Raw genomic sequence first — 20886 nt, forward strand, 5'->3', positions numbered from 1 at the left:
AAGGGGTAGCTCGGAGACAGCTCTAGCTTGAGGTTGCTATGACGACTGTCACAGAGGAGCGCGTTTCTGGGTCCTGTCCTGATTGACACGCCAAAACAACAGCAGGGCATTGTGGGATTTGTAGTATTAGCGGTAAATGCGCCGTATAATACCGGCAGGTCAGCTTTTATAGTACAATAATAATATAATAATTTGGTATTGCCTCGCGGGCCAAATAAAATTACGCTGCTTGCCAAATTTGGCCCGTGGGCCAGAGTTTGACACCCCTGATCTATACAATCACTACAGTTTAACAGTGAACACATGATTGGTGTCAGCACTGGTGACACAGTATCCAACCAAATGTCTCCCCTTCTGTTCCTGAGTTATGTTCAGAAAAGTGTTTTTGCACAATATTATGTCACAGTAATGTTGACCAATAACCTATTGAATATGAGGTCATCACTTCAGCATTTTATCCTATTCGATGTTTGTGTGAAATTTTGTTATATGGGGGAATTAGTGAATGAATTATTGAGGCTTCTTATGGCTAAAAATGTAACTTGTGAGGTAAGAGTGACCTTTGACCTCTAAAATCGGAAGGATCCTTACATGGCTGTCTTAAAGGGGAATACGTCATCGACATCCGCCAAAAGAGTTCATTGTTCAGGAGGTTTTTACTGGGTGACGTATTAACCGTGATTAAAACTGGTAAAAACAGCGTGTAAAGCAGTTTCATGTTAAAAATCAGTGTTTTTTCAATGCTGTTTGGCAGACAAAGGACATCCAAGAGGGGCTGTGAGCGGGTTGCCACTAATGTTTGCTCAGCTTGTTTCTCCAGACGTGATGACTAAAATCCTTCATCAATATCAAATGTATAGTTAAAAACAACAAGAGTATGGTGAAAATCTGCCTTAAAACCATAGACTGTATATCAATTGTGGACATAATGGGAACATTATTTACACAATAAACATCATATTGTATTGAAGAAGATTTGAAACTAGTGATTGAGACCATAATGTTGCCACAAGCATTTTTACTGAGGTAATAAATCAAGTGAGAATTATTGAGATAGATAGAACCGGACTTTTTTGCAACCGAGTTGGCGACCCCTGCTGGACTCCTGAAAGATTGCAGGTTTAAGAGACTTCCACATTTGCTTCACTGTTCAGCCCAGGAGGTTGCCGCCTGCTTAAAACGACACAAAGAGTCATTTTATGGCAGCTTCCGACAAACAAACATTACACTGAGAATGGAGACTAAAGCAGAGCAAAAAGTTCTGTTTCCATTAACACATTTCTAAAGTTTTTTCTTGAGGTGTTTTTTGTATTTTTTTTTTTAAATAGTTAGTGTGCCGAACGGAAGATGGAAACGTTTTTCCCTAATAAGTTCTGATGTGGAGAACATTTAACTCCCATGACAGCTGTTTCCCTTCTGGCCGTCAACAGAACAGTTATAATTTGCCCAATTGAATCCAATTCCTGAAGACTTCTCTTCATTTTTTTGTGGGTGGCCAAAGTTGCCCAATTAGCAACCTCTTTTTTTTCTTCTCTCTCTCTTGCTCAATACCTACTTCTTGTTTTCTCTCTCGTACAATCTCTATTTCTTCTACTGTTTACTGACAGAGAAGCCTACGATATACATTATACTGCCATCTTCTGGCCAAAGTAAGTTTATGCAGCCTTGTTTATTCGCTCTAAACCAGTTGATGAAAACATCCCTAATAAAACACATTTTCTTGAATGCGACATTGTAAAATTTTGCTTCAAAATTCACGGCTACAGTCACTAATGGGACTAATGGGATAATTAAAATGTTCTCGTTTAAAATGAGAGATTTTTCTCAGATTGGAAAATTGTTGGAAACATTTGGGATCATGTAAGAACACAACAGATCTAGTTGTTTTTATACATGTTAAAGCAGTGAAGTTACGTATTATTCCTTTTTCATTTTCAAATTAAAAATACATGGACATCAAGTCAGTCTTTGTCGATGTGTCTATTTGTGGGCAACTTTCCAAGCTTTTTCCCGCTGCAGGCTGACAGGCCTCCATGTCCACGGCTCCCAAGATCCCAGCACATCAAAGCACTCCCTGGAAAGCTCAGGGAGGGAGATGGAAGAGTTTTAGGGGGGAGCTTCCACAGGTTCCCATGGGAGAGCTGCAGGTCGATGGCTCTTCTCATCTCGAACAGCGACTGTCATCGGTGCATTTTTGAGCGAGCTCCGAGGCATTTGGTGGTCTGACACAAGCCCAGATCCTCTGTTTCAAAGAGAAGGCCCACCTTCAGATGAGAGTTTGAAAGAGGAGCTTAATCACCACGGTAACTTGTATGTTGGTACCCCCGACCCTGACCCCACGCACACACACTGTCCTCCTGTAAGAGGCCCTATGGACAGCAGAGGATAATAGCATAGCTGCATGGATTAAGGTCAGTGTTGTTTTTGATGTACATGTACCTATCTGCCTCATTACCTCTAAAGCTGCACCAGGGAGAATTTATATATAGTAAAAAAGCAACTTTACACAGGCCCATCCATGCATAAAGGAACAGTTCAACATCCTGGATATCAATCTTTATCCGAGCATAAAGACTGGAAGTCTGCAAACCTTTCAACATCTCTAAAGCTGACTGATTGAAACGTTGTGTCTCTTTTGTTTAACTTGTATGGAAAGAGTAATGTGAAAACAGTAATTTGTGGTTTTCAGGGAGAGTTATGTGTGGAGAATTACAAAGGGAGAGCTCTCTACAGATGAAACAGTCACCATGAAATCTGTTGACAAATCTAACAGAGTAACTCGGATGCTGTCTTTGGAAAGAGATGTTGAGTTTTAAAACATACGTTTTCAATTTTTTTGAGCACGACAAGCAAAATCCCATTCACCTCTATTGTAATAAGGTGGAGGTAGATATTCTAAAGCTGCTCTGATCCATATTTTTATATAAATAATGGTTATAAATTATGTGTTTGTGAAAGGGGATGATTGTCACTCATTCAGCTATGTAGTTTCTTTCTTTTTTTTTTTGAAGATCCTACTCATTGTGATTACTCACCACTTTCATCAGTATACAGTATGTCTGTATGCTACATGCAGCAGCTAAATGACAAAACTGGCAACTGGCGAATGAAAATAGTCAAGCACTTAGCAGCTAAAGAGGCAGACATTTTTCTCAGAAGTTGGTGGAGACTAAAGCAGAGCAAAAAGGAGAGAGACTATCAGACTTACAAGTCGTGTTTCCATTAACAAACTTCTAAAGTTTTTACACTCCCATGAGATGGTTTTTGTCTTTTTTTAAAAATGGTTAATGTGCTAAATGGGAGATGGAAATGCTTTTTCCAAATAAGTTCTGACATAGCGAACATTTAACTCAGCTTTTTTTTTTGCTCTGACATGAAAGCACAGTTATAGGTTGCCCCAATTCCTGAAGACTTCTCTCCATTTTCTCTTGTGGGTGGCCAAAGTTGTCTAATTAGCACTAAGTCACTAAGTCTCATGTGTGTACTGAAAAGAGAGAAAGTCGGATAAAATAAGCAGAAATGTCATATTTCCAGCAAGTTTTATACATTGTATTTCATCATTTAATCCTTTTTTCTACATTGTTCTCCAACTGGAGAATTGTCGCCATCTACTGTTTATCTTGATGAACCAATTATTAATATGTGAAACGGTGGCAGATAAATAAAACAACATTGATCTGCATTTTCTTTTGATTTTCTTGAAATTTTTGGTGTTAAAACCTGCAATACATTTGGATGGAAACCTTGCTAGTGTTTTGTTTGCCTGTTCTGCAACATGGGAAGCTCCAAAAACAATGATTCTTAGTTTCAGGTGATTATAAACCAATGAAAATATAATCATACACATATTCTATTTGCCTATAGAAATCCCCTAAAACTAACACACTGGCCCTTTAAGTTATTCCGATCATGCTGAGTGCCATTTTGTATGAACTTTGACATAAATCTGCCTTTGAATATGTTAGAATATTATTAAATCTGCCTAAACTGTATTAATATGAATTTAAACCCTGTGTTTTCTGGGTGATATCAACCCAAAAAGCATATTAAGATGCTCTTCAGCACATTCCACATTTAGTAATGGATGTGATTTATGAGGTGTGATGTGACTGAGCTGTTATTCACAGTCGGCTTATCACACCTGTGTCTCCCGTGGATGAGTGTCTCAGTTGTGCATCCAAACTTCTCCCCTGAGTACTGCGGGGCTTTATTGTTTTTTTTAATTTGTTTAAAATATGTGGGCCACCCCTGGGCCAGACCACATGGTTCACGCCTTTAGATTTATAGCACCCAGAGAAGCTTGGGTCAGTGCGAAACCTCACACGTAGACTAATAGATAACTGGGAATATTACCTACAGGCACACAAGTCTCTGCAGTTTGGTTTAGTGTTGATACTAATTGTATCTTTTATGTCTGCATATGCTGATACATTTATGGATGTGTGTGCGTTTCACACATGGGTGAGAGTCTTTCCCACATCCTCAGCTAATTACAGGCCACTGATCTCGTCAGCTGTCACCGCCACACTCTTTTTACATGTCAATGACAGCCAAATGGGACCTCATATCCTTCCTCCAGCTCATACAATGCTCTCATTGAAAGCACAAGAGATGGGGAGAAAACCAAAAAAGCAAAGGATGCCACTCCTCGTCCCAGCTGGCGTTGGCTCTGTGGCGGAGGGCACGGAGTCTTGTCCGTGAAATAACAACCACTCCTCAAATCCTCCCCTTCATCCTTCACCTCTGCCTTCATCATCCCCTCGGCCTAATCTGGGCACGTTCATGGGGGGGCATGCACCCCCAGACTCTGCCGCTCTGTTTCCTTTTGTGTTTGCCAGCGCTCTGATGAGAGAGAAAGAGGAATAAGGGGGTGCAAAAGGAGCAGGGGGGGTGGAGGTGAAGGCAGGGGTGGCTACTCGGGTTTTGCTTTTGCAGTCCGGTGGAAAAGAGGAGGAGGAACTTGGCAGGAAGCCTGGCTGTGGCACTGCATACAAACACGGGGTGAAAACACAAGGCCTATTTGTTTGACTCCCATCCTCTTACCTCAGGGAGAGTGGAAAAAATTGCATGAGACAGCCATAAGATACGGCCCTGACGTCCTCCGGACAGCCATCGATTCTGCAGCGCAGCCAGGGGAATGGATGGAGACAAGACGAATGGAAGGTAGTCGTCATCAGGAAATCATTGACCATAATTCAATGAAATTAAGTCAGTTGTACAGTAAGGACTTGGCAAGCTGCTTAAAAAAAAGCACTTTGATTACATATAAAATACTATCAGACATCACGTGAATCTACAAAACCACGATTTATCACCACAATATTTATCGGACTACACAAACGGCTGACAGAGTCAAAGCTGGATGCCCTGTTTTTTCTATTTTACATTTCATCTAAGCTTGATTTCCTGTGGACCCGAAGCCGCTGACATCAGCGCAAACGCCGCAATTCCCTCTGATTTGTGGAAGATGAAATCTTTACCGTATGTACTGTACTCGCGTCTCTCTCGGGTCCACGCTACATGCACATAAAGATGCTTTCTGGGGCTGCTGATGTGAAAGGGGACATCGCCGGGTTCCCAGTGCAGCTGCAAATAACATTGATGTGGCATTCCAACATGTCAATGTAGCGTGGGCCATGCACAAAGCCACTTCCTGCTCCTTGGAGTAAGTATTCACAAGGGAAACTCAAACTGGCCACCTCTCCAACGGGGAAATGATGATTTCACAAGTCTGATCGGATTCAATGTGTTTTCCAGCATTTGGGTATGTAAATGAGCCTTAGCTGGAGCTACATTATGCATGAAACTCTGACTTTAAAGACTTTCATGTCAAAAATGAAAGTCAGATTTGTTTTCTTCATAAATTCCTGCGTATGTTCTTTGTGTCCTGACAGCCTTGCAGCACATGTAGACCTCCGGGACCGTCTGCTGTTTCGATTACACGTCTGTGGTAGTCTAGTTCAAAAATGTCCTATTGATAGGAGACAATGCTTTCCATAAAACAGGTACACCAGAGGAGCTGTAAGTACTGCAGCAAGCCGCGGAGATGACTGCTTTATGACTGCTTTATGACTGCTGTGGTCTGAACCGCAATGCAGCTAGCAATCCTAAAGGGAGGCATTGTGGTTGAATGGTAAAGCAGCCCAACACGTCCAGGAATGGGGGTGTCACTGAAATGGGTGTTTATCTATTTATGCATCTGTTTGCATTTAATGTGTTTTCACAATTGTCATATTTGACCTGTTCACCTTCAGAAATTCAATCCAGGTCTGTTTTACTAAATATTCCAAAGCTGCAAACTCTAATGTTTAAGGGGACGTCTTGTGCGTTGGTTCACTTGTAATTTATTGTTTCTACTAGAACATGTTTACATCCTTTTGATCATGTTTTTATGTTAAATCTCGACCTGAAAAGTAACTCAAGCTGGCAGCTACATCTAGTGGAGTAAAACGTACAATATTTGCCTCGAAATGTAGTGGAGTAGAAGTATAAAGTCACATAAAATGGAAATACTCAAGTAAAATACAAGTACCTCAAAATTGTACTTAAGGACATTACTTGAATAAATGTACTTAGTTACATTCCAAGACTGGATTGGATGTAGGTGCAATGCAAAGAGTACATACAGTTCACTGAAGATTTTTTTACCCCAGCATCCATGTCTAGTAAGTGGGAAGGTGTTCATGAAGAGCTGAGTCTTTAGTTTCTTCTTAAAGATTTAAAGGGACTCTCAATTATACTCTGGCTACTTTGTCAAATTGGTTTCAAAGCCAGGCGCTGTTCCTGGGGGCTTGGTCTGCGTCATCATTGCAGCCTGGGAATCACAGCTGTGACATCACAACCTTACAAAAGTGCTTATGGTTCGTTAAAAGGCAGTTTCTGGATTCGGGCTGTGTGCATTTCTCTCTGGATTGCATGTTCTGACAGTATTTATATAGCACCTAGACCTGCTTCATATTAAAAAAAGAGGAGGAAATCTCACAAGTGAATTGGTATAAATATATATTTTTTAGACACAAAAAGTATATATTTATAATATGCTCCCCTTTAGCATATTTTCATAAAGCATATTAAGCATATATTGATAATAGTACTAAAAGTATATTTTTGAATAGTATGTAGCTGTACAGAAGAATTTATTTTAGACACACTTTAAGTAAGAGTGAAATAAATATATTATTAATCAATACACTATTATTATATTAATAATATGCTCACATTTAACATATTTTCATAAAGCATCTTAAGGATATATTTATAACAATAGTACTACAAGTATATTTTTGAATAGCATGTAGAAGTATAGAATAATGTATATTTAATACACTTCAAGTAAGTACATTAAAACATACTTTGTGAACTTCAAAAGCACTTTAACTATTAAGGAGACTTTTTTTCACCTGGGTGCAATATAAAAGATTGGACCTCCTCAAGTTGTTGCATGCACACTAAATACTTTGACCCTTCTCCTTGCATCCTCTCTAATCTGCCGCAGAATATATTTATGGCTTTCCTCTCTCTGGTGCGCCACAACAATCGTTTCCTCAGCGCTCCTGCAGGGCTCTGACCTGTGACATGAAAGAGTTGGACCTCTTGGCTGGAATGGATCCGGATGTGCCGCAGGTCAAGACTTATACATTAGAGGATCATTACCTCCCCACCACCTCCCGGCCTGCTGCACAAACATGTGCACATCAGTGTATGGGTCTGTATATACACTACCAGTTTTAGAACACCCCAATTTTTCCAGTTTTTTAATTGAAATTCAAGCAGTTCAAGTCAAATGAACAGGTAAACAGGAAAGGGTACAAAGGTAAGTGGTGAACTGCCAGAGGTAAATAAAAAAAGGTAAGCTTAATCAAAACTGAAAAATAATGTACATTTCAGAATTATACAAGTAGGCCTTTTTCAGGGAACAAGAAATGGGTTAACAACTTAACTCTATGGAGTCTTGGGCTATTTTGTAAATTTTTTAATTCTTTTCATGTCTTTGTAAGTCATTTTGTGTCTTTTTTCGGTCATTTTGTTTCTTTTTTTAGTCATTTTGTGTCATTTTTTGGTAATTTTGTGTCATTTTTTGGTCATTTTGTATCTTTTTTTTAGTCCTTTAGTCCAACATAAAATGTGATTTTGAATCTTTTTTTTACTTTCAAAACACTATCATGCTCAATAAAGAATTTTAAATGTTGCAAATATGCATTCATTTCAGAGTACATTGAGACATTAAACTGCATAATTTTCAATTAAATTCTGGAAAAGTTGGTGTGTTCTAAAACTTTTGACCAGTAGTGTATCTCCGGGTCTGAGCAGGGAGGCAAACCAGGAAGTGCCTTAAGCTGCATTCTACAGAAAATTCCAACAGGGGGCGCTGACGGTGGCTGCAGAAGCATTTCGGTCCATTCATTTCAATACAAAATGAGAAAACTTCTCACTTGATTTATTAGCTCAGAAATGTTTTTTAGGACAAGACTATGGTCTCAATAGCTAGTAAAAAAACCTCAAGACAATATGATGTTAATAGTGTAAATAATGGCCCCATTTAGAACAAATAGAAGATAAAGAATCGTATGATTTGATTGACAGGTCACTAACAAGGCGAGCCATCATCAAAAGAGAAGCAGAACAATGCGTATCCATGGCAATGTGTCAATAAAGTAAAAAAGAAAAGAAAAAAAGGATGTTTACTGGTTTTTGTCTCATAACTTTAACCCTTTCAGTGTGTTATCACTTAATGACAGTTTTTTTACATTTTGTTCAAATTTCCAAGGAGTCGCTGTTTATTTTTCTTAGGTAAGTAACGTACATTTTGTTTTTGGCATTTGCTAGCCAAAATGAACATCCCAGTTAATGCTCCAGTTAATGCTAACATGAATTAGCAGAGACTTCCCTTAGTCAGGTTGACGTGTAGAGAGGCGGGTAGTCAGATCCTTCTCGCTCCTCCACAGTCCATATATGGTCTGCTCCCCGTTTCCTAAATAAAAGATGGCGACATAAGATGGCAACGAGTGTGACACCGAACTCGATGCCTCAAATGTGCCGTCCACAAACCAATGACGTCACGGTGACTATTCCATTATTTATACAGTCTATGGCTGCCACTTACAGTACACAATACTGACCAGGTCTTCATCTTCCTGTGATGCCAAAATGATGAGTTAAGCTCCTTCGCAATGGTAAAGTACAAGCTAAGGAGAGTAGAAGTGTTTTTCTTTGCTCACTTCAAGATAAGAGCATATCGGAGCGAGTGGAGGAGGGAGATATGACAGACAGGATGTGATTTACGAAGACAAGGGGTTTAAGCTTTTTTTTTTCTTTTAAATAAAATGAGCTTTCACACGTGTATGCACACATGACGGTTCTCAGGTAGCAAACCGCACCCGTCAGGCCTGAAGGCTTACAACAGACTTAAAATGTCAAATTAAGAGTGCTGACAGTGTTTTTTTTCTTTAATAGATATGACAAGTATCTACATTATTTACCGTGGAAGCGTGTCAGGACGATAATTTGTCATTTTTACATTTTTAATCATGCATGCCTTTGATTCTGGATTTTCTATTAGATTAAAAGAACACATCAGAAGATTTCAATTAAGAAATCAAAGAATCCCATTATTAACTGCCAGATGAAAATGTCATTTTATTTCCCTCATAATATTAGCCCTCTCCGCCATAACATTTGATGCCACTCAGCTTAATACAATGCTGCTTTTTATCTGTTTAGCTTCTGACATTTAGGTTTAATTGAATGCCCATGATGAAGGGACTTGGGGATTTGGGTTCATGCTCTTTGCTTGGAAATTGTTTTAAATTGTTTTTCTTCATTGGACCAATAACAACTTTCATCTTTCAGCTCTTCACAGCCAAAGTCTTGCAGTGTCCTCAGCCCACTCGGTCTCACTGTGTCTCTGTGAGCGAACAATGTTGCAATGCAGTGAGCTTAGAGGGGAAAAATGCGACAACAGAATGGAATTAAGGGAGAAATTATTGCATTTGAGACCGCAAGGAATGCACCAGAGATGGGCTGAAGTGAAACATTTGTTCACAGTGGGTTAGTGATGACAAACAGTGGGCGGCCGACGCAATAGCCGAGGGCCTCTAACACACAGGCAGCAGGCTTGAAACATGTTTATTTTAAGAAAATGCATGCATTGTATTAAAAAAAACCTGAAAATAAAGTTGATTCTGCATCTTGTGTGCTAAGAGGATGGATGGCAGCAAGGAATGTGGCGCGCTAAGGAGTGCCCTGCAGAGGAGCCAATGAAAAGCAGCGCCGGTGGCTCCCGGCCGGCATTTAAAGAAGTCTGCTTGGCAGTAAGCTGGGAGTCATGTGCCTCCATTTAAATGAGAAGGCAAGAAAAGGAAAGAGAGACGGAGAAGGGGAGGAAGAGAAATACAGGCTGAGCTAAGAGGCTGGGGACCGGGCCAAGCCGAGACACTTGAGGAATGCATCCACAGCAGCAGCTTCGCAGTAATACCATTACAGTTACTGCTATCTGAGTCAGGAAAACAGCTCTTCTAGTCCAGTCAGCAAGTCTCACAGCCAGGGTAAACAGATGACAGGTAGCACCAGCAGACAAAACAAAAAGAAAGAAGATTTCAAGCGTAGAAGTATTTTTATTTTTGTGTTTTTGAAAGAAAGCATGCATCTACAAGTCTGCAAAAAGTTGCACGTCTCTCGTCCACGTGTTTCAAGTGATCACTGTCTTGTCTTGTCAGTGTTTGTGGAGTTGTGTGTGTGAGAGCGTGAGGCATGTGGTGCGACTCCTCCAGCCCTGGCAGTTAGTTAATAAACACAGGCCTGTCAACAGCTGCTGGTGATGTAATGTGGAACTTCTCCTCCTTATCCTCCCGCCCCACCCCGCCTCCCTCACTCCCTCCACCACCACCACCACCACCCTCCCTTCTATTGACAAGTCTTACTGGGTGTTGCTGCAGACTTCCAGCACCGGCAGCACAGATAGTGTGTTTAAAGCGCGTGTGTGTGTTTGTGCGTGGCTTCCCCCCCTGCAACACTTCCAGGGGAATTTACGACAGCATGTTTTCAGTTGCCATCAAAGGAAATTCCACATCATCAGGTTGTCTTCCTAACCAAAACACCTCTGAGAGTCTGGGAACCACAGAGCCGGCTACAGACCTGTTGAGTGGAGAAGATCCGGTCGACGCAGTGTAAGTTTGAATTCCTGCTTGTTTGTCTTGTGACATTATTGGAGGCTAAGCAGATTCACCTCCATTTATAGTCTGTGAGAAGTGTGCAAAGTGGGCGCAGAGCATGATGGGACAGGTAGCAATTAACGCAAATTGCCTGCAAGGTTGCAAGTAGAGCCTGTGCAAAAATACACAGTTTATTTTGTTTGAAAGGCTTGCGTTCATATCAACAAAGGACTTTTATTTTCAAGTAAAGCAACTTGCAACTTGTTTTGGTGAATAACTTATGGCGACATTTATATTACCTAGGGCAACTTTAGGCTTTTGTGCAAGGCATGTTAAATGTTATTTGCATTACATTGTTCAAAAAGCACCAACCAACTAATAATGCTTTTAATAAAGAAAACAAATATGAGCTTTAAATTTGCAGTGCTTGAAGCATTAAAAATAGATACTGCTAATTAGTGTAAGATAACCGTATAACCTCAAACCTAAAGGGATGTACGTAGCCACATTGCTAATTAGCTAATTAGTTGTAGCAATGCTCAAAAGCTGGCTTTTCTAAATATTTGTTTAAACATGATACAGATATAATTACTTAAAAGTAGCTAAATTAATTTAAAAAAATAGCTTTGTGACTTCAAAAATTAGCTTAATGACTTAAAATGGGCCCAGTTAGCTGAAAAGAAATGCTAGCTAATGTGGTTATCACTTCATTTGGCACCCAAGAAGAAAGCAGATTTAGGTCATTAGCTATTTGTAGTATAGATTTGAAGATAACAAAAATATTCTGGACACAGAAATTTAAAAAAAGAAAAGCTAAACTTCAATGTTGGCTACGAGCTAATTTGTCATTTAGCTAGTTTTAGTTTAGCTAGGTAACATGCTATTTAATGTATGTAGCCACTAGCTAATTTACTTAGCGCATTGCTAAGCTGTGAAGCAGGATTTCTAGGTTAGATGTGATAGTTTTTTAAATGTTTTGATTTAAGTTTTAACATAAAACTATGTTAACAAACTATCACAATCAACACTACACCTTTACCGGAGAAAACTGCTTTTACTGGTGAGAAAACCTTTAAATGTTTATTTTTAATGGAGAAATCTGATCGTCTGTGTTTTGTTTTCTAATGCTGTTAACGCTAAACTGTGGCAGCTGATGTTTGCCAAACTTTTCTGTGACTGAAAGCACACGGGAAAACATGCAGAGAGATAAACACACACAAACACACTGTTGTTTCTCAAGCTGTCAGCAGCCTGCCGACGAAATGTTCAGTTATTTATTGAGCTGCCCATCGCATGATGCTTGCATACCAACGTGAGAGGGGGGCACGGTTGTGTATTTTGATAACGGTCGGAAAATTCCTCTGCCCTCTCTTGGCTTGCTGCACCAACTCCGGGCCTTTGGAGTATATTTTTCTGGCTTTTTTCTACCTGTAGTGCTATCATGAGAGAGTTCAGCAGAGAGTCACACTGTCGGCTGAGGCACGCTGGGTTGCAGCGGAGAGTCCCTCGACAGGAAACTCAGTTGATTTTTTTCCCAGGATGTATATTAAAGCATCCTACGCATCTGGTGGGATAAGCGCAGGGAATTGCAGGGACTCCCCTCATGAACAGGATGATGACATTGTACTCATTGTTTTTCTTTTTTTCCACTAGACCTCCAACCCCTCCCGCCTTTTTTAAACCCCCACATTAAATAGCCTGCTAAGTACCGCTGACTAAACAAGATTTAAAGCTGCTCAGACAGGTCACGGCAGAATCTTTATCATTAAAGCTGTCTGAGAAACACATTTTCCTGTTAGCACATTGTTTTCCTTTGTCTTGTTTGACATGATTTCGGTTTAAGTAGTAATTTAGTTGTTTGCATTGTATGACATGTGAAAACCAGTCTTTTTAGTCTTCTAGAGTGCTGATTGGATGGCGCATCAGTCATGTTTGACAGGCTTTATTGGACAAGTAGGCCAAGTCAAATATTGATAACACACTCTTCAAAGAGGGTTGCTGAGAGGCCCCATCCAAATATTGCCAAATGTTTCACATACAAGAATCTCAGAAGATAGAACTGGAGCATCTGGTGACAAGTGTGACTATAAGCATAGTCGATTAAAATTGCAGAACTAGGTGTCACATATCTGTCTGATTATTGCGAAACATGCAACAGATGATTTACAAATGCCTCATGGTTCTCCTGCATGCCTCACAGCTTTGTGACTGTCAAAACATAACGAGGAGCTCCATTTGTTGCTGATTAAATATGCAGGATCAAGCTCACGCTGTCCCTGCCTTTTAGTGCTTGGCAGAAACATGGTGGTCTTGTTGCGACATGGTAAATGGAATACTTTTGGATTTTGGATAGTTGTTTGTGCAAAACAAGCAATTGTTAATTTGGGTGCTTGGAACTTGTAATTTGGGACCTATCAATTAAATGAAATAATGATGAAAATGAAAACAACATTTAGTTGTTGTCTGCAAACATTTCAAAACCCACAGTCGACAGTTGTACTCATTCTCATCGTGTTCAAAGGACATAGGTTGTTTATTGTATTTAGTTGTTTATTATATGGCAACCAGTTGGTCAATGGTGCATTCACGTACTCGTTGGATGGTCCTATTTTCTGGAAGTTGCTTGTCTGACTTTGGTGTTTCATGAGTTTTAAGCCATTAAGTAGAAACAACATGGATGTTGCTAAAAAGCTTTTGTATTTTATTACTTGGAGCTTTAAACAACATGTTTATAGCTGTTTCCGGTATTGTGAAATCGAGTTGGGAACTAAAAAAAGTAACTTTTCGGATTATTGCGACAACTGTATGAATGTTAACTGAATGTAAATTAAGTGTTTTTGATGCTAAAGCTAAGTTGATCAAGTTCTAAATTCAATACCCACAAGAAAAAAGGTGTGTGCTACCTTTTTAATTCTGGGTATTCAACTAGAAAGTGATTCAGATCCCCTCCAAAATGTAATGTGTTCATCCTTGGCCCATGCTTAAACCTTCCACCAAGTTTCATGGAAATCTGACTGAAAGTTTTTCTGTAATCCGGCTGACAAACAGACAAACAAACGAACAAACCAACTGACAGGAAAACGGAGGTCATGGCTTTTATCGCAAGGTTAACGACAGTGAAATGTAATTTGTGTGTTTGTCCAGTAACTCAGTTATACTCCAAATTGTAGTGGGTTCGTCCTTGTCCCGTGCTACAACCTTCCACCAAGTTTCATGGAAATCCGTCTGGAAGTTTTTCAGTAATCTGGTTGACAAACAGACAAACGAACAAATCAACTAACAGGAAAACGGAGGTCATGGCCTATATTGCAAAGTTAACGACAGTGAAATGTAATTTGCGTATTTGTCCCCTGACTCATTTCTACTCCAAGTTGTAATGGGTTCATCCTTGGCCCATGCTACACCCTTCCACCAAGTTTCATTGAAATCAGGCCGGCAGTTTTTCTGTGATGCTGCTGACAAACAGACAAACTAAGAAACAAACCAACTGAGAAGACAACAGAGATCATGGCCTTTATCGCAAGCTTTATGAAAGTGAAATGTAAATTGTGTATTTGTCTCGTGACTCAGTTCTACTCCAAATTGTAATTGGTTCATCCTTGGCCAGTGCTACACCCTTCCACCAAGTTTCATGGAAATCAGGCCGGCAGTTTTTCCGTCATCCTGCTGACAAACATACAAAACAAAAAACTCATAACTTAAGTACTCATACAGTATGATGTTAACAGCCATAAAGTTGTGCACATATCACACTGTCTGGTCTTGATTAATGTGACATAAACATGTCAACACAATCATAATTACAGTTTCATAAGTGAGTCTTGTGTTGACATGGATCCTCCCTTGTCTGCAGCATCAACATCAATTTTAAAGAGACTGTTAAATTGACCTATTAGCCTTGACTGTAAGCATCTCATTTTCACACCCATGTGATAAATACTCAGAAGTTAAACTTGTTATGAGCGTGGACTACACTCTGGCAGCAGCCACTTGTGAGCTCACACTGGAAAAATTCAAAAAAGGACTTGAGCTTAATGATTGGTTTGCTGACAGTATAAAAACAACAACAGACCAGTGTAAAATATGGCTTATTGTTCGAGACTCTCAGACGCAGTAATTCCATGTTAGGCTGCGCCAGGCTACAGTTGGTCGTGCCAACTGTACCGGGACACATGCAGAGGCAGGATCAGACAGGCCGGCCAGCAGAGGGACTCAAAACATCCGATCAGCTTAGACCATCTGTGCTGCTAGAATACAGATGGAGCCCTCTCTCCGCACATTAAACCCCACATCAGACACTTGCATGCTTCAATTTTCTCCTCAATGAATGGAAAGTAATAGCACCCCCAACGTCCCCTCCCACTTCCCCCCCGTGTAGCAGGCGAATTAAAAGACGGACTCAAACGTATAATCTACCCGGTCATTCATTCTTCTCCCCGGACATGGCCCTCTGGATGAATCATTCAGAAGAAAAATAAAGGGAGAACTAGGCTCTGTATCGTGGGGGATGCCTCTGTGCTGACCCCGTTTCTGGCTCCCCCTCATTCAAGGCAGGCACAGGGCATGGAGACAAAATGAATTGGTTCCTGGGGCAAAGGGGGGTGCACCAATCAATGTCCAATCCCATCCACCATCCATTTTCAGGCCCTGGCACTTCCTGGCATTGCTCTTTTTTGGGGCGGCGGGGTATTGATCATAGAGGTCCGAGTCCCTGTTTGGCCAAGAGGCTTTTCTTTCTGAGACCTTTGTGTTTTCACTAGGTTCATAATAGATGTGAGCGCTAATTGAAAACTCATGCAAAATGCACGCCTGGAATTCTTTCAAGACTCTCCCTCCTTCCTTCTTTCTCTCCAGATGGCCATTTAAATATTTGCTTAAATTTATTTGCGCCACCACTTATCCTATAGTTTAATGTATAACCCATGACTAAATCAATTCACAATGAAAAAGCAAAATGTAGGACATTCTTTTATTGCAAATTCCGCCGCAATTATTCTTCAATGAAAGGTTTTGTCTCACGAGAAAGGAGGCCGAGTTTAAGCCGCACACTTCACCCACTTGATATCTATGTTTGAACTTAACATGACAAAGATTTCGTACTTGTGGCGACTCTTTGCACAGTGTGAAATGAGAATATGCGTGGGTGAATGCCTGACTGTATTAGGTACAAAGGGCGGTATTGTCACTTGTGGGAGAGTGTGGTCTCGGCAACACTGCAAAGTCAAAAGCCAGAAGGGTGGAGCAACAGTGTTTCTCCAGCAGACCTTTACTGTATGTATAGGATTAGTTCGGCTACAAGTTAAGATGAGAGCGCCACTAAAAGGCTGGTGATTGCAATAAATGCACAGCTGCCTAATTCTTCCCCGCGTACAAAGGAACAGTATCAAATCTGAGCCATGACGATCCATATTCATGGACAATCTGGGCTTATTATCACCATTTATCCACGAGGCTCACAGGCTGTTTTCTGTACACCGATCTCTCAATGGGTTTAAGTGTTATCATTAAGCTGTTATCCCCTCACATTATCCCTGTTGTAGTTTGGAGCTGTCTGGGGCTGTGTGACCTCAGCTGGGTCCTCCCTTGTTCCTGGAGCAGATGTTAAAAAAGGGAGAAACCCCTCCCCTCCCCTCCACCTCAAACAACCTCCCCATTCTGGTTGCACACACACACACACATACACAAGCACACAGACACACACTATCCCACCGCACCTCCTCCCTTCTCCCTGGCATCTAATTAGGCCTACAGCACAAAGACTCCCAGATGTCAGCGTCCTCCTGGCCTCCTTTGATTATATCCTTTCCACCCCACTGACTGGCTTGCCGACTGGCTGGACGGCCGGCTGGGGGCCGTGTGGACTATAGGCGTTGACGCGTGTCACTCGGCGTAGGTCAACACCGGACCGGTTTAACATATCAGTAATTGCTTTTGGTGTAAATCACAGGGAATTTGGAGAGAGGGAGGACAGTCCTGAATGAGCAGCAGTTGCAGTACGGCCCTTGGATTGTCATTAATGTTCTCAGCTCTTTTTCATTCCTATTAAATCTTTTGTGGAATACTGTATGGCATGGGTTAGTCACCAAACCAGGACTTGTTAAACCAGTGTGTCTCTGCACATTTAAAATAGCATTCATCATGGCCAACAGTCACCAAGTGTTTCATTTCCTTTAAAACCCAAATATCCACGAAACAAACGATGTGCGGACAGTCAACAAGTTTGTCGGCTGAAGAGAAATTGGTGACGGCGCTGCTTCTTGCAGACATGAGCTTTCGGCAGCCAATCGGATTTCCATTTATCTACGAACGCTGTTTCTGCCCAGTAATGGTTGAGATGTTGATTACTGGTTCTGTTAAACATCTTGGATAGATGCCCTACGTTCCAGTAGAACCTCAAATTTAAACTTGCGGAAAAATACTGTGGCATCAACAAGTGCAGACAAAACAAACCAAAGCAATGACACATGGTCCTCTACCAGCCATGACGGTAAATGTATTGTCTCATGACCTGGCTGGGTGTGGAGGGTAACTGTGAATAATGTCTCTTTTTATGGGAATCAGTATCTTTACTGTTGCATGTTAATTTATTCTGTGATGTCACGGCCAAACTGGGTTTGCCCTTGAGCTTGTTGAAGCTTAAAGCTGGAGTAGGCAGTTTTTTATTTGGCATCATTTGGCAAAAATGCCTTTATAACCTTCCAGCAAACTGTAATTCAAGTAAGAGAAACTAGACTTCTGCACCTCATCTTGGCTCTACTTTCAGACTTTAGAAAATCTAACCTGAGACTGGAGACTTTGGCCAATCACAGCTCATTTTAGCTCATTTTCTACTGCATGTCCCTTTAGATCGTGAAAGCAGTACTATGGCTTCTTAAAAACAGTCTAAAGGATGCAATAAAAAACATGTAACAACAAAGCATTTTACGGAAGCCCTGAAAGACAAGGTGAATTTTTTTTGTTTGTTTGTGTGTATCTCGTACGAACGAATATGAGATACTATCTCACACGTAGTACGTATGAGACAACACTTGGCCCCCAATTTATTTATTTTTCACCTTCCTTTCAGGGCCTTATAAACTTAGGTTTTGGCCGGAAAAACTTTGAAGCTTAATTAGGCTGTTTTGAGGGAAGTGCCTGACACACAATACAAAGGGAAGTGAAAGTCAGCAAAATGCAGCATAAACAAAATGTTTTACCCTATTAGTTAACTACAAATGTTTGTAAAACATAATGGGACTGTGCCGACTTGGGTTAAACAGTGTAGATATAGGGTCTGATTGAATCATATTGTGCAGAGACTTAATATTCACGTCGGATTGATGATTGTGATCATAGTGTCTGCTGCCAGTGTAAACCTATCTAATGTGTAAAACAAAAAAAAATGTTCACCTTGCCTTTCAGGGCTTCCGTAGCATTTCAAAGACGGAGAGAAAATGTTTTTGGCCTTTTCTAGAAAACTGCATCCCCCAGCTTTAAGACAACTCACAGCAAAAAGACCAGGCATCTTTTGATGTATTTAACTTTTAAAGTCAGCCGTTTGCTTGTCCTTTAATACCTGCTTTTATCTGAATCCCCCTGATATCTGGCTTTTAATGTGTTTGCTTAATCTTTATCACTTCCGACCCATCCACTACCTCATCCCTCACACTTCTGTTCCCGAAGGAAAAATGGTGTCTGTGTTTTGTACGTCGGGTCTGGCTAATCAGGCACACTGCTATAATCCATTTCAATCATTTACTCTCAATTTCCTAAACCTCCCCCCTATCTCTGCATCCAAGGGAAGCCATGGGCTTTACTTCCCCTCTTAATCTCCAGCGGAAAGGGACCAAACTGAAATGCAATCTAAACATAGAGCATCTGATGCAATACACAATTAGTCATTACAAAGCCAGAGCGAGAGACAGGCAGGAGTGTGATGTTTCTGTGTCATTAAAGACGGCGTGTTTCACATCCTGCCCACTGATTAGACAACTTCCTTATACCCTACATAACCTAAGGGTGTTCAGAAGTGGGGCAGAAGGAGACTGTGTCATGTTAAGGAATATAACATGAGTTCTGGATGAAATGCAGCGGCCGATCCTGCGTGCAATCTGACGTTTGCGGCTTCGTGTCGATACGTTTTGACTTAGCAGATTGGCAGTGGATGGAACATGTCATGTTGATGTGTGGGGATGTTTGACAAGTGCAGTCACGCTGCTGAAGCTTCAGACAGGGTGTAACAGATATAGCCTGCAGCGGATGCAAAAGGCACTTTGGGGACGCTGTTTGGGAAGTGTGGTTGCATAAGTAGGTTTGTGAGGCAAGTGAACACAACTGACCTGAAAAAATGGGATGGATACAACTCAGCCTCATTTTGATCCTAGTGGCCAATGGTGGCACTTAGCAGGCGTGTGGTTATTGCACCAGTGAGGTTGTCAGTAGAAGATTTTATGAGGTTTGATATGGCTTAAAGTAGTATATTTATTTATAACCATAGTGCCTACTGTGGAGAATACCCTTAATCTTGAAATACTGTCATGTAAAGGTTCACTATTCCTGTACTTTTTTTTTTTTTTTTTTTTTACAGTAGTGCAATGTAATTAAATACATTTTCTCCAAAACTGTACTTAAGTACAATTTTGAGGTACTTGTATTTTACTTGAGTATTTCCATTTTATGTAACTCTACTCCACTACATTTACAGGCAAATATTGTACTTTTTTTTTTTACTCCACTACCATTTAGCTGACAGCTTTAGTTATTTTTCAGGTCGAGATTTAACATAAAAACATGATCAATTTAAAGTGATTACACGTTTTGAATGAGTGACATTTTATTTTATTTAGACCTTTAAACAGTATATTAAGTAGTTAAAATCAACCCTATATTGAGTAAATTAAATGCTGCTTCCATAAATGCATCAGTAATAATAATCCAATAATATATTTGGAATACATTTAACAATCTGAGTGGGGACATTCTGCATAACAAGTACTTTTACCTTTGATACTTTTAGTACATTTGATGTTGATACTTTTGTACTTTTATTTCAGTATGTTTTGAATGCAGGACTTTTACTTGTAGTGGAGTAATTTCACAGTGTTGTATTAGTACTTTTACTTAAGCAAGAGATCTAAATACTTCAACACAGGGTTACAAGAATATCATTCTTGTTGCTGGACAAAAAAACTTGTTTTTAAACCATCACTATGATGCAGATTATGTTGAGTTCATTTCTTAGAGTGTGTTTCTGAGCCTGACATACCTGCAAGGATGATCCAATCTTTACATGAAGTAAATTCAAAATAATGGCAGAAATCCCAATTTCCTGAAGCCATTTTTAAGATGCATTCATATGCACGTCAGTTTGGAATCATGTTTCACATAAAGATGAGCTTAACAGATGTTTTTAGCGCTAATCTTAAGCGTGCACACATGAAAAGATTTGAAAATAATGGTGCATCACACACGGCAGGCTATTATCCAGATTATCATGCCATATAGAGCAATGCACCAACGCACGTGAACTTTCTCACAGATCATGGAAACACAAGATTCACATATTTAAATGGGGAAAAAATCAAACAAATGCTCAAATCAGAAGGATAAATGAAATGTTGGGGAGATACTGTGAATGTGGTTTGTCTCATTCTTCAGCAAGAACTGGAGGTGAGAGTTTATCTGTCAGTTTTAATATCTATCAAAGGTTGTATGCTAGCTATTGTTAGCCTCAAGGGCTTGAATGTTTACTGTTGCT

The sequence above is a fragment of the Centropristis striata genome, chromosome 24, assembly GCF_030273125.1.
Source record: "Centropristis striata isolate RG_2023a ecotype Rhode Island chromosome 24, C.striata_1.0, whole genome shotgun sequence".
NCBI classification, from domain to species: Eukaryota; Metazoa; Chordata; class Actinopteri; order Perciformes; family Serranidae; genus Centropristis; species Centropristis striata.